Below are 12518 nucleotides of genomic sequence, written 5' to 3' on the forward strand. Positions count from 1 at the left end.
TGATAAAGATATGAAACAGAACTGGCCCCAAAACTGAGCCCTGGGGAACACCGCTCGTGACCAGCCGCCAACTGGATGTAACTCCATTCACCACAACTCTCTGGGCCCGGCCGTCCAGCCAGTTTTTTACCCAGGAAAGAGTATGCCCGCTCAAGCCATGCACAGCCAATTTCTCCGGGAGAATGCTGTGGGAAACGGTGTCAAAGACTTTACCCCGAGAACAACTGGTCTCACTATTACAGACTGAGGCAAAGAAGGCACTAAGTACATCAGTCTTTTCCTCATCCTTTGTCACTGTTTTTCCCCCCACATCCAATAAAGGATGGAGATTCTCCTTAGCCCTCCTTTTGTTGTGAATGTATTTATAGAAACATTTTTTGTCTTTTACAGCAGTAGCCAAATTAAGTTCTGGCTGGGCTTTGGCCCTTCTCATTTTCTCCCTGCAGAACCTCACGGCATCCTTGTAGTCCTCCTCAGTTGCCTGCTCCTTCTTCCAAAGGTCATAAACTCTCTTTTTTTTCCTGAGTTCCAGCCAAAGCTCTCTGTTCAGCCAGGCCAGTCGTCTTCTCCGCTGGTTCGTCTTTCGGCACATGGGGACAGCCTGCTCCTGCACCTTTAAGATTTCCTTCTTGAAGAACGTCCAGCCTTCCGGGACTCCTTTGTCCTTCAGGACTGCCTCCCAAGGGACTCTGTCAACCAGTCTCCTAAAGAGGCCAAGGTCTGCCCTCTGGAAGTCCAAGGTAGCAGTTCTGCTGACCCCCCTCCTTACTTCTCCAAGAATTGAAAACTCTATCATTTCAAGATTGCTATGCCCAAAGCAGTGGCTTTGTGGTAGGGCGGTGAATTTTGGTCTGTTGTTGGTGCTTGAGTTTATTTTACACAATGACTGGAAGCCTGTATTTGCAGCATTTCCTTAAGTGTACTTCATTGGTCCCATTGTACAGGTGAACTTTTATTTAACTGATTTTACAGAATATATTTGTTCTAGAAATGCTATGGCTGATGCTTATTACTCTACTACCAGTTACGTTTTAATTCTTCACATTGAAAGAAGATTACAAACTGCACATGAATTTTTTTTTTCAATTGAATTTATTTCACAGAGGAGTTTCTTCGTTTTTACAACATTTCTATTGAGCTAACGTGGTCTCCACTGACCTCTGCTTGAGATACAACAGTTCTGCAAAACTGACTGAGAATTTGCTTTTGGTCACTCAGATAAAGAATAGAAGTAGTGGGTGTCTGTAAAAAGTGCTTTCAGTAACTTGTCCCACACTTGCAGGTAAACAACATAGAAGAGGTTGAGGAAAATAGCTGATTTACCAGTTGAGTCAATCTCCAAACACCCTGAGAGTTTTCTTCAATTACCTATCCTGGTTTCTTTGGCTTATAAGAAAGCAATTGAAACAGATGATAGTCCTTGTGGAAAGCTGAATGAAGATATCTTTCAGCTCTTTCAACAGTCTTAAGGACTGTAGTATCCTTTCTCTTCAAACCTCTTTCAGGGAACATCATCAGGTTTATGAACTGAGGATGGCAGGATTCCTATTAAGAGCCACGCGTTTGCTTATTTTTTATTTTTGTAAACACATTATTTTTCATATATAAACGTGGTGAAATGAGGTGGGCAGCTTTATTTTTTTGGGGCGTGTGGGAGGGCATTTGTTTTGGGGAGATGCCTGGCTTTAATGAGATTTTATTTTGGGCACTAGTAAAGTTCACTTTAAAATCCTGATAAAATCAAGTTTATAATGTAGAAAGTCTAGACTTAATGATGTTTTTGTGGGGGAGCTCCACTTTTAGGCTTGGCTTGCATCTCTCATGCAAATTTTTCTGCAGAGCTGTACCCTTGACCTAAAGAGGTAACTAATGTTAACACGTTAGTAGCCGGCCAACCACCAAAGGAGGGTTGAACCACATCCTTGGTTAGAGGTTTTCACAAATATTTTTCAGGAATATTTGTATTCAGCAATGTATTATACTGGCAAGTTCTTCAGGGGAGGTTTTGCCTTAGGTGCTTTAGATGCTTTGGACTACTCGGAAACATTTTTGTTTATTTTTGCATTCTTTTGGTTTGTCTTTGCCTCTCCAAGGTCAGGATGCTTTCTGGACTAATTTGCACTGTCCGCATACCAGCAGGTGGAGCATTGGTAACGTAAGACAGACTTCTGACTCTCTGCAGCATTTAGGGAAAGTGATTGCCGTGTAACTCTTGCTCAGTTGATTTCTGTGGAGGTAGTGTCTGCTGACTGTGTTTGGCAGAGACGTCTGTGGGAGCAGCTCCGTGTTAACATGCAGTGTTAACAAAAAATGCTGAAGGACAGTTTTCAGACTTGCAGTTGGGTGAACTTTGATGCAGAGAGTGAAAGGCAACCAACTCAGTGTTCCTCTGCTGGTTTTTTCAAATGTCAGTTTCCTGCTGCAAGGCATGGAAGTATTGAAGCTACATCTGTATGGTTATAAAGTTGATACTACCTTTAAGGGAGCATGATTTTGCCAAATTCATTTTTTTTTATCGTTGTTTACTGTGTCTTTATGAGATATACAGCTCGTTCACATTACTGTTCCCCACTCAAAAAGTTGATACCAGAGGTCTTAAGTATTGCTATCTTTTTCTTTTTCGGGGGGGGGGAAGGTTCCTGTTGTGGTTAAACAATCCACCTATATTGATTTAACACTGTATTGCCACCAAAACAGGCAGTCCTGCCCTATACAGTACCTTCTTCCGGTCGGTGCGAAGGATTGTACTGCCATCCAGTAACTGGATACCTGCTGTAGCAGAAAACTGATCTCTTTTCTTTTTTTTTTTCTCTCCAGGATTGGTTTGCAGCTAATATAGTGGTTGTCTGAGTAACTTGCATCATGAAATTATGAAATTCCTGTAACAGTGAAGGAAGCAGGAATCCCTCAGCTGGAAGACAGAGAGCAGGACTACTCTTCTGCCCCAGTGTTCTTACCATGTTCAATTTAAACCATCCTGAAAGCGCACCAGTAGTCAGGCTCTGTGGCGTGAGTATTCTCTTCGTGTTTTTGGAACAGCCATTGTGCAACAGCCTCCCTCATTAAGATAATTATAAAGCAATACTAAATTGCACTAAATGATGTTCTTATTGCACAGTTGTTTTCTATTTGAGGTGTGACGAAGATCTCAGCTGCATGTAGTTGTTGCATTCATGCATTACTCTGTATTTTGCAGGCACACACAAAATTTAAGTGTTTAGGTTCTGTGACTTCAAATGCAGCTAATAAAAATTGCTTCAGGATTAACTTTGGAATAACTGTGCGTTATTATCTCCAGAATGCTTATCACTGTAGGCTGGATGATGGCATTCTTTGCTACTGATCCTGTTTTTTTCCCCTAAGACATAGATTTTTTTTTTTTGGTTGGTTGGTTTCAGAGAGGAAGATGATGAATCCTAAATAATTTTCTTTGAGAGAGTACTTTGCCAAGACTGAATGTAGGAATAATTTGTAGCCTATCCTACAAAATTTTTTAAAATCCTGCTCAGAGCAGGGCTCCCCAAATAGTAGAAGTAGCTCTGACCGGACAGCATTTGGCAGTGCAGGTTTAGGATATTTCTTGACATTGTGAACATTGATGTGTACCCCAGAATGGACCTGTAAATTTCCAACTTTTTTAGAAAATTTGCTGCCAAATGAAACTGCATTGGGATATTATTCTAATTCGTATTGCTGAATTATATAATGGCTTAAAGCTTCAGAAAGGCTTTCCTGCTGCATGTGCTTCTCCTGCCACTTACTTTGGCACACAGTGGACGTCTCACTAAACTGATTCAACTTGCACAGCAGTTGAAAGGTCATGTAGTGAACTACATTCATGTTTTAACTGGGATCAGGAACGCAATTTTGACATGACTGTTCTGATGGTCTCCAATTTCTGTTCTGCTGTTCTTGTGGAACATGCAAATCGGCTTCTTTTGGATGAAACAAAATTGAAAAGTGTGCTTCTCTGGACTTGGCTAATGCATTTGTTTTAAGGCTATTTAGACCATAGGTAGGACTAGAGCTAATTCTGAAGTGAGATCCCCTGGAATATACGTAGTTTGAATATTGTCTTCAGCACAAATGGTTTTGTTTTGCAGATTTCCTCCTCTTGCAGTACACTACCCTCTAATGTAGGCATAGGGTTTTTTTCTTTAGATTAATACATTGGTTATTTTCCACACCAAAAGGTGTGGGGAAAAAAAAAAAACAGTCAATGGAAGGAAGTGAGAGTTCATTTTAGTTACTAGTATTATTGATTAAATTGAGTACCTTTCGTTCTTATTTTGAAACTCAGTGACAGCATGAGATAATTCAAGGTTCACTAGACCAGAAGTACCCAAAAAGCGGGATTATGTCAGATGAATGACCTAGCTTTCCCCTTCACCAAGCTGTTTTGTCTATTGCATTGAATTGTTGCTTAATCTGTGTGGTCCTAGGAGTGAGTTGTAGGAAGCAGTCCTTCTACTCTTAAGTTACTCCCAAACTGTTTGTTTACTGTAATTGGTTTAATTCTGATTCTCAGTAAAGCTCTGCATTTATAGTGTGACAAAAGAACAGTTTGATGGGTCATACTGTCCATCTTCTGTATTTAGCTTATTATGATTTGAAAAGCTATATTTAATACTGGGAGGAAACAAAATTGAGACTTGCTAGGGAAAAATAGAGACTTAAAATCTGTAGCCTCTCCTTAAATGTAAGGCATCCTTGTGTATTGCTTAAGAGTGAAATTTTAAAAATTTCATGTTCAAAATTGTCTTGTGGGAAACATTCTACTGCCTTTTTCAAATTTGAGGGAGCTTCTATAAGCAAAGTAAGTGAAAATATCTTTCATATTGCCTGGTCTTAAAGAAACTGGCATAAAATTATAATCTTGAGTTTTTTTTTCTGGAAGGACATTATGAGTGATCTACAAAGGTGACCATGGGATAGTGTTTGGCAGCATATTTAAATTCAGTAGGCTTAGGTATGTAATTTCTATTTTCTCTGTAGTTTATTTTTTAAAATATTTGGCACCAGCTGATTAAAATAGTTTTAACATTAAATACTTGTGATTTTGAACTGTCAGAGCTGCTGGCACTGTAGTCTATTGATGACACCTGGCTATTTATAGGAAAGTCTGTACTGATGTCATCTATGGATAATTCTTTTTCCAAAGACTTACTGACTTCATCATGTCTGAGAATAATTATATAAACAAGGCTGTATTGCTGGAAGCATATTACAGGAATTAATGAGATCATGGAGTTGCAAGTGTAATGGTCAGAAGAGACTTCTGGAGGTCTCTGGTCCAACCACTTGTTCAAAGCAGGGCTCTAACTAGCACTTGGTGGGGTCAGCCGTGGCTTTGTCCTGCAAAGCCATGAAAACCCCCGAGGACAGAGAATCCACTGCCTCTCTGGGAAGCCTATTCCTGGGCTTCACCACCCTCCTAGTGATGAAACAGTTTGTCATGGTGTCCAACCTGAATTTCCCATGCTGCCTTTTGAGGCCATTGCTCGCTCTTATCCTGTCTGCTAGTGCTAAGAGAGTTTGGGTTGACTGTCTTTATAGTTCCCATCTTGGTAGCTGTAGACAGCTCTTAGATGGTCCTCGCCTACTCTTTGCCAGAGAAAACAGGTCCATGTCCCTGAGGCCCTTGACCACCTTGGTAGCCCAGGGCTGGACCCTCCTTAGTTCCTCAGCATCCCGTTGAAGTGGGGGTCCTGACCTGAGCACTCGGTATCTGCAGAGTGGCCTTGCCAGTGGCAGGCAGAGAAGGCATAACATCCCTTACCTGCAGTCCTCTCTGTGGTTTGCCTTCTCTGCAGTGAGACGGTGGCTCCCGTTTCAGCTGGCTTCTGCCCCAGCACCTGGGTCCTTTCCAGGAGGGCTGTTACTCAGCCAGCTCTCCCCAGCCTGTGCTGATGCATGGGGTTCCTCTGCCCTGGGTGCAGAGCTTTGTGCTTCTCCTTCTTGAACCTGATGAGGTTTCTTTTGGCCCCGTCCTCGGGTTTATCATAGCCTGTCTCTGTTGGTAGAAGTGCTGCCATTCACTGTGTCAGCCTCCTCTTCTTCTCTGCCCCCTCCACTTTACTATCACCTGCCAGTTTGCTGAGGGTGCAGTCTGTGTCATCTTCCTGGTTGCTGATGAGCTTGGGCTTCCTCAGCTCCCAGGTGAGATTGTGGTGGGAGGCTGTGTTGAAAGCCATACTAAAGTCAAAGCATGTTACATGTGCCGTTCAACTTTGAAAGTAGCCCCCCAGCTCTTCATGGGAGGCTGGTTGGGTACATTCTGCCTTTGATAAATCTTCAACTGTTCATGATTATCTTTTTGTCCACATCTTTAAAAATTAATTCCAAATGAACGTGCCTTCCAGAAGTTGGTGGTACTCTGTACCTCCTCTTTTGACTTTCTCAGACATGAGTATGGTGGGTTTTGTGCTTGTCAGGAACCTTCTGTGAATGCCATGACACCTTCTTCTAGATGATACTGGTAATTCTGTATAGAATACAGCAAAAGAAGACTAATGCATTTGGTAGTTGGTAAGCAAAATTTTTAACAGTCAGTATGAAAATCAAAGATTATTTTCATGATATAGAAAAAAATTTCCTGCTAAAAGTCACTTCTGTCTTCTCAAAAAAAAATGGAGTGCCTCTTATTGTAGTCCCATAACTAAATGTTAAATGTTATATTGCTCCAACTAAGGAAACATGACTCAAATTTGTCAGATATACTTCTGGCAAATATACAGACTAGGAAAGTCTATTTTAATTCTTGTTGTGTTATAAATTATTGAAGGAGGTGGCTTGATTATAGAGGAAATGGTGTTTGAGAGGCTATGAAAGTAGTAATTTTCTAAGTATATTTGTCAGATCCTATGTAAAATTGATTTGAGAATATGGAGTAATGTTTTAAAAATGAACTGTTTTGCCAGCGCATTATGTCTGTTTCCAGTTACTGTCAGTAAATTCTGAAAATTATTTTCTGAAAAGAACTTGGTGAGATTTACATTTTAAACAGAGATAATCGTTCTGAGAGTAGTTGAAAGGTGTTTTGTATTTTTTTTATGTTGTATGCTTTTTGTTTTGTTTTTGAGATTGTTGATCCTGAAGTGGATGCCATGACTGCATGCTGTTCTTGTGTGGACTGTTTCCTTTGTGGAAGCAGGCTGTATATGTGTACCTAAAAGAATGGGTCTCTTGGGTATTATTGCAAAACAAATAATTTTTTTTTTAACTTGTGTATAAGGAGAAAGATGCTTTGTAAAACCAGGTGCCATGGACTTACCTGATGTTCGTGACTTGCATGCTTGCTGGGTTGAGCTTATTTTCTTTGAAGTAATTAAAAAAAATTGTATATGCTCTGGGAGCAAGGTTAGGATTGATACTGGTGTACAGATAATTTCGCAGTCTGATATCCTTCAGATTTAATTGCAATGCAGGAGATGAGCTCACTTTATACAGCAGGGGAAATATGCGACACTGTACTTTCACCAAAGTCCACAGGCTGCAGTAACAATCTCCAAAATTGGAGCTTACCAAAATTAAGTGTGAGAATGCCAGGATTTGTCATATTTGCAACTATCCTCGTTTGCAAAGATTGGAATAAGTTCACATGGGATTACCCTTAAAATGGGAACACTTGTCTTGTATTGCCTGTAGATCTCTTGGTGCCCTGGCCCTTACCAGCTTCTCCAGCAATCTAGTAATACGGCGTAGCCTTAATTGTTGGACTGCTGATGTTAACAGACTATCCAAATGTGTCCTTGTTCAGCAAAGGTAAGCAGAGGGACTTGGCAGTATGAATGTCTCCTTGCAATTCTCAACTTGTTTCCATCACAGTGTTACAGAGAACTATTGTTGGCAGCTGATGTCACCAGAGAATTATAATTGCAAATGTGAGTGAAAAGTCATTAAGTGAAGGAGTGTGCTAAATGTGTCATTGATTCGAGTCTGCTGCACCAGACTTAATTGATATCCACTCAAAAAAAAAAAAAAAAATCCCAACAACCTAGCCTAACAAATGACATATTTATATAGCTTTTTTTGGTCCAAATCTTTTCACGGAGGTTTTTCCATTCATTCTTGGCCATGTTTGAGTCGGCAGGCATGGAGGGCTTCAACATTTTAGGAAACTTGCTACTGGAAATAGTAAAGACTGAATTATTTGGTTTTAGGTTATTTTTTTGTGGGTAGAGCTCTTCTGATACTACTGCAAAGAACATTTATTAAATGTATTCTTTGTTTCTGTTTCTAGTCAAGTGTTAGGGTGGTTTTTTGCCCTCCTGCTTCTGTCTTCCACTCTCTTAAAGAGAGAGTGATCAGATCAGTTATTGTATAATCAGTAGTGTGAACTTTCTTTGTATTTTTCAGGTTGGAGGATCTTCTGAATCCTATACTTAAAGATGTCTTTAAAAAGAAAGAGCTCATTTTCTACAGACAGCTTTGTCATCTTGGACCAGAGATATTGGTTACCTTGGAAGAAGAAAAGGCAGACTATGGGCCTAAATTAGGAATTGGAAGACTCTTCAGAATAACATGGAGACATGTCATGTAGAGGTAGCAGTAAAATATTTAAAGTGATTTGTTTTAATAGTTTTTAATTAAGTATCTCCAAGAATCTACCCCAGATTAAACAATCTACTTTCAGTGTAGCTCTTTACCAGGAATGAGAAATTCCTTTCCTGTAAAGGGGACCAAAAGAGAAAGGTAAATAGCTGAAACTATTAAATTAGAACTGTACTGTGGACAGCAATATTGAGTTATATGTTAAATCCATTGAGCTTGTATAATCAAAATTTCTTGATAAATCTGAAGAAGGAATATATTTATGGGATCATCAAGAAAGGGAGCGAATCTTCATGTGAAATCTGGCCTAATATGTTCAGAGTATTCACATTTGTCCTAAGTTTGTAGTTCTAGTTGTTCAGGTTTCTCTTATGGTCAATGCACTGCAATGTAGCTATCCTGCTAGAAAAGTTTAAAATCTAAAAAAGTGAAAATAGCAGTGCATGTTGCTATATATCACACAGCAATATAAACTGCTGAACGTCTGTGCTCTGAGGAAGAGAAATACAAGTAAGGGTGCTAATATTCTCTCTTCCTTTTTCTGTTCCTGACTGCAGGTTGACTTATTGGTTGGGATTTTTATGAGGATAATTCATTATGATAAGTTTAGTGTGGCAGATGGATTTTTTGGGGTTTTTAGTTCATTTTTAAAGCAAAATGATCTTGGATTAGCCACTTCCTGCCCCCTGTGGTGAGTGTGGAGATGACAGATTACTGCAGAACTTTCTAAGTTACCTGAAATAAAGACTTAATTTGGCTGAATAACTTCTTGGGTATGTTACTCCACCTAATGGAGAGCCAAGATGGTATTCTGTAAATAAACATATGGTTTCTTCAGGCTGAACTGTGTTGCTCAGCCTGAGCAATACAAGACTGTGGTGGTGGGGTGGGGGATGTCTAATTGGTGCCATCATTCTTAGCCATAGCAGACTAAATTTATTATTTTGTTCTAACTTTGTTCAGGCTCAGATGTGGGGCAATTGGGCAGAGGCCCTTCTGAATCTGAACTTTATTTTGGCTCACACCATCATCCTTTTCCTGTAGTTTGTCCTCCTTAGATCTCCTTTTGTCAGGTAAGAATATTATTTTACAACACAGACTTCTAGGTGTTTGTTTTTCTGAAATGATTATTACGGCATATGTGTCCAGCCCTCACTTAAATTCGGTCTCGGCTGTGTTAGTAACGTTCTACTTTCATGCTTTCCCATATATTTTTAAAATACCAAGACACCTTTTTTCCCCTCTTTCTTTACAATTGGTAATATTAGATTCAATCTCTTTCGCTGTTTTAGAATTCATGGCCCAATTTACAAAAAACCTTCTACCTCTTGTACCAAAATTGCTAGTTGTACCACGTATGTATTAGTGATCAAAAGAAGCAGTGTGTGCTTTCCTGAAAATACACAGGAAATGCGGTGTTAAAACTACTCATGTACGCTTCCTACTTCATCATAATTCATCATGCATTAACAACTTCTGGTGCTGCAGTGAGCTCTCTGTGGGTGTTAGAAGCTCACTACAACATACAATCAGTATTCAAGGCAGTAACACACATCTGAATCACTGCATGACATAAGTGCTATTGGAGATGATGTGATTTGGATTACATACAAGCTGCAAGCTACGGTTCTTAAAATGTAGTGCTGATTCAGACACACTGTTTGACCCAGGGCAAATAGCTTCATTTATTCTTTGCGATCCCTGAAAAAGTGGAATAAAAATGCTTGTGAACTATAAGGCTAGTTAAAACTGTATAAAAATGGTGAGAATTTAATTACTTAATACTTCAGAGTTGGATAAATTTCTTTGAGCATTTAGTTTTGAAATAAGCTGTCTAGTGAAAAGAAGTTGTTCTCCCCTCCCTGATCCCCCTTCCCCCACCAAAGAAAGAAAGAAAAATAGGGACTTGAGTATAAAATCTGTTCTGGCTACTTAACTGTAGTATCAGAGGAATGGGTTTGTATTTAAATAGTTTGGTATAATTGCACTACTATAAGGTAAAAAGGGAAAGAATCTATTCAAAATAAATGTTTGGATTTATATTAATCTCTTTTCCTAGATTTATACTTAGGAGGAGTTTGTGGGGGAAGGAGAAAAGAGCATAGTGAGAGCATATCAATTCATGTAGCGTTAGTCTTTAAACAGACTATACTATAGTATACAGTAGAATTTTAAAATCCAGATTTAACTACTAGAAAACTGGTGAATGCTGGCTGTTGACTTCCATTGTGAAGTTCTTCCTACTATTTTTTAAATTTGTGTGCAGTTCAAGAATCCCTTTTATATTTAGGATTTAATGTTTAATCCTCAATTCTGTTCTGGTCAATATGCGACTTTAAAAAAAAATCATAGGAAAAGTGAGCATCTGTCTCCCTCTGTCAGTTCTAGTCACTTTTTTGCTTGCATCAGGCATCTGTGGCTAAATTGCTTTGACTGATAGATGGACCGATTGACAAGACCTTGACTCCAAAACACACACACACACACACACACAAGAGTGCATGCAGACGGGCTCCTTTGACTCTGTTTACATTTAACTATTTGTGTGACAGCTGAGGCTTCAAATTCAATGAATTATAGTGGTCATGCTGGTTGTAGAGTGAGGACGTCTTAAGGGGTGGGGAGGAGAGAAGGAAGAAGCTGTCTTCGGCAGCTTCCCTCCTCACCCCCCTTCCTTTCTCCTTCCTCCCCTCCTTCCTCCTATCTTGTTGAGCTCTTTGCTCAAGGTGCTCACGTAAGGTGCAGTAAAAGTTCAGTGTGACTGGTAAAATAATGCCTGAAGCTTGGGAAAACTGCAGTAAATCTCTGTGGCCTGCATGGCTTTGATTTGGAAATCGTGAATGAACACAAACTTAAGTATCATAATGGTGTCCCTTTTTTAGTATTAAACCTCTTCTGTTATTCTGGGCTATTGTCAGCTGAAGAACAGTTCCTAGGCAGGTGATCATACATTGCTGTTGGAAAATGAGAAATAGGTAAATTTCCTGTGTCAGAAGGACTTCACGTAGTCTTAAAGATTTGCATTGTCTGCATGTTCTCTACATGTGCAGTTAGGAGGGGATTTCGCACTTCAAAGAATGATACTTTTATTGCTGTTCTTAACAAAAACAGTTAAAGGCATTAACAAGAAGCCAGCAGTCAATATTCCTTGGTTTGTGATGACATTAGAATAAATCCTGTTTGTTTTCAGTGCTTTTAAGCTTTACGCAAATGAGAGGGCAGTGCCTTTGACAAAAGCTGGAATAAGCTGTCTACTGATATTTGTTTACAAAAAGAAAGTTTGGGAGAATAGCTGAACATGCTTTGTAATAAATATACAGCTTCAATTTTGATGGAACTTTTATAGAAGTTGTATCTTTCAAGCATGTAGTTGTACAAAGTGATCTGTAATGCCTCTACCTTCTTTAACACCACATTTGGAAATGAAAATTTCAACTCCTTTTATACAAATATAATCACTTTCTAAGATGCTGTGTAAGTATTTGTAGTTGACAGTGAGTTTGATAAAGCAGCAAGAGACTTCATCGTCATGTATATTGGCTATTTTATGATGATTTACATGTTAAAACAAAAGGGGGTGGTGGGGAGTTTGTTCTCTTTGGGCAGGTGACATTGTAGTAACCTTCATTATTCCTTAAGAAGTAAGTGTTAAAGGAAAGCAGTCTAAGAAATGGTTCATTGCAACTTAATGCTCAACAACCTAATTAGTCAAATACCATGTGCCTACCTCTGCATGAAATAGCCTATTTCTTTCCAATGTAAAATAGGAATTTTTAGTTTTGGAACAGCCTGTAAGAGGCCTTTGTTGCAAATGACCACTGGCTTTTTAACTATTTATTCTCAAAAATAATGAAGGTCAGCATGGTATCCATAGTGACTGCATGCAGCTTCCTCATTAATCTTGGCATACTGCTGCAATAACGAAATTCACTTACTGCTAACAAGTTTTCATCTTTCAGGAGGAA

At 39.3% G+C, this 12518-nt stretch overlaps 1 long non-coding RNA gene across 1 annotated transcript; it reads left to right on the forward strand.

Moving 5' to 3' along the window:
• The first annotated feature begins 655 nt into the window (after positions 1 to 655).
• On the forward strand, positions 656 to 8967 carry LOC143157317 (uncharacterized). The gene is made up of 3 exons (XR_012994758.1): positions 656 to 740; positions 2818 to 3009; positions 8359 to 8967. It is a non-coding gene; the product is annotated as an uncharacterized LOC143157317 (long non-coding RNA).
• The last annotated feature ends 3551 nt before the right edge of the window (positions 8968 to 12518 follow it).

The sequence above is a fragment of the Aptenodytes patagonicus genome, chromosome 2 (assembly GCF_965638725.1).
Source record: "Aptenodytes patagonicus chromosome 2, bAptPat1.pri.cur, whole genome shotgun sequence".
NCBI lineage: Eukaryota > Metazoa > Chordata > Aves > Sphenisciformes > Spheniscidae > Aptenodytes > Aptenodytes patagonicus.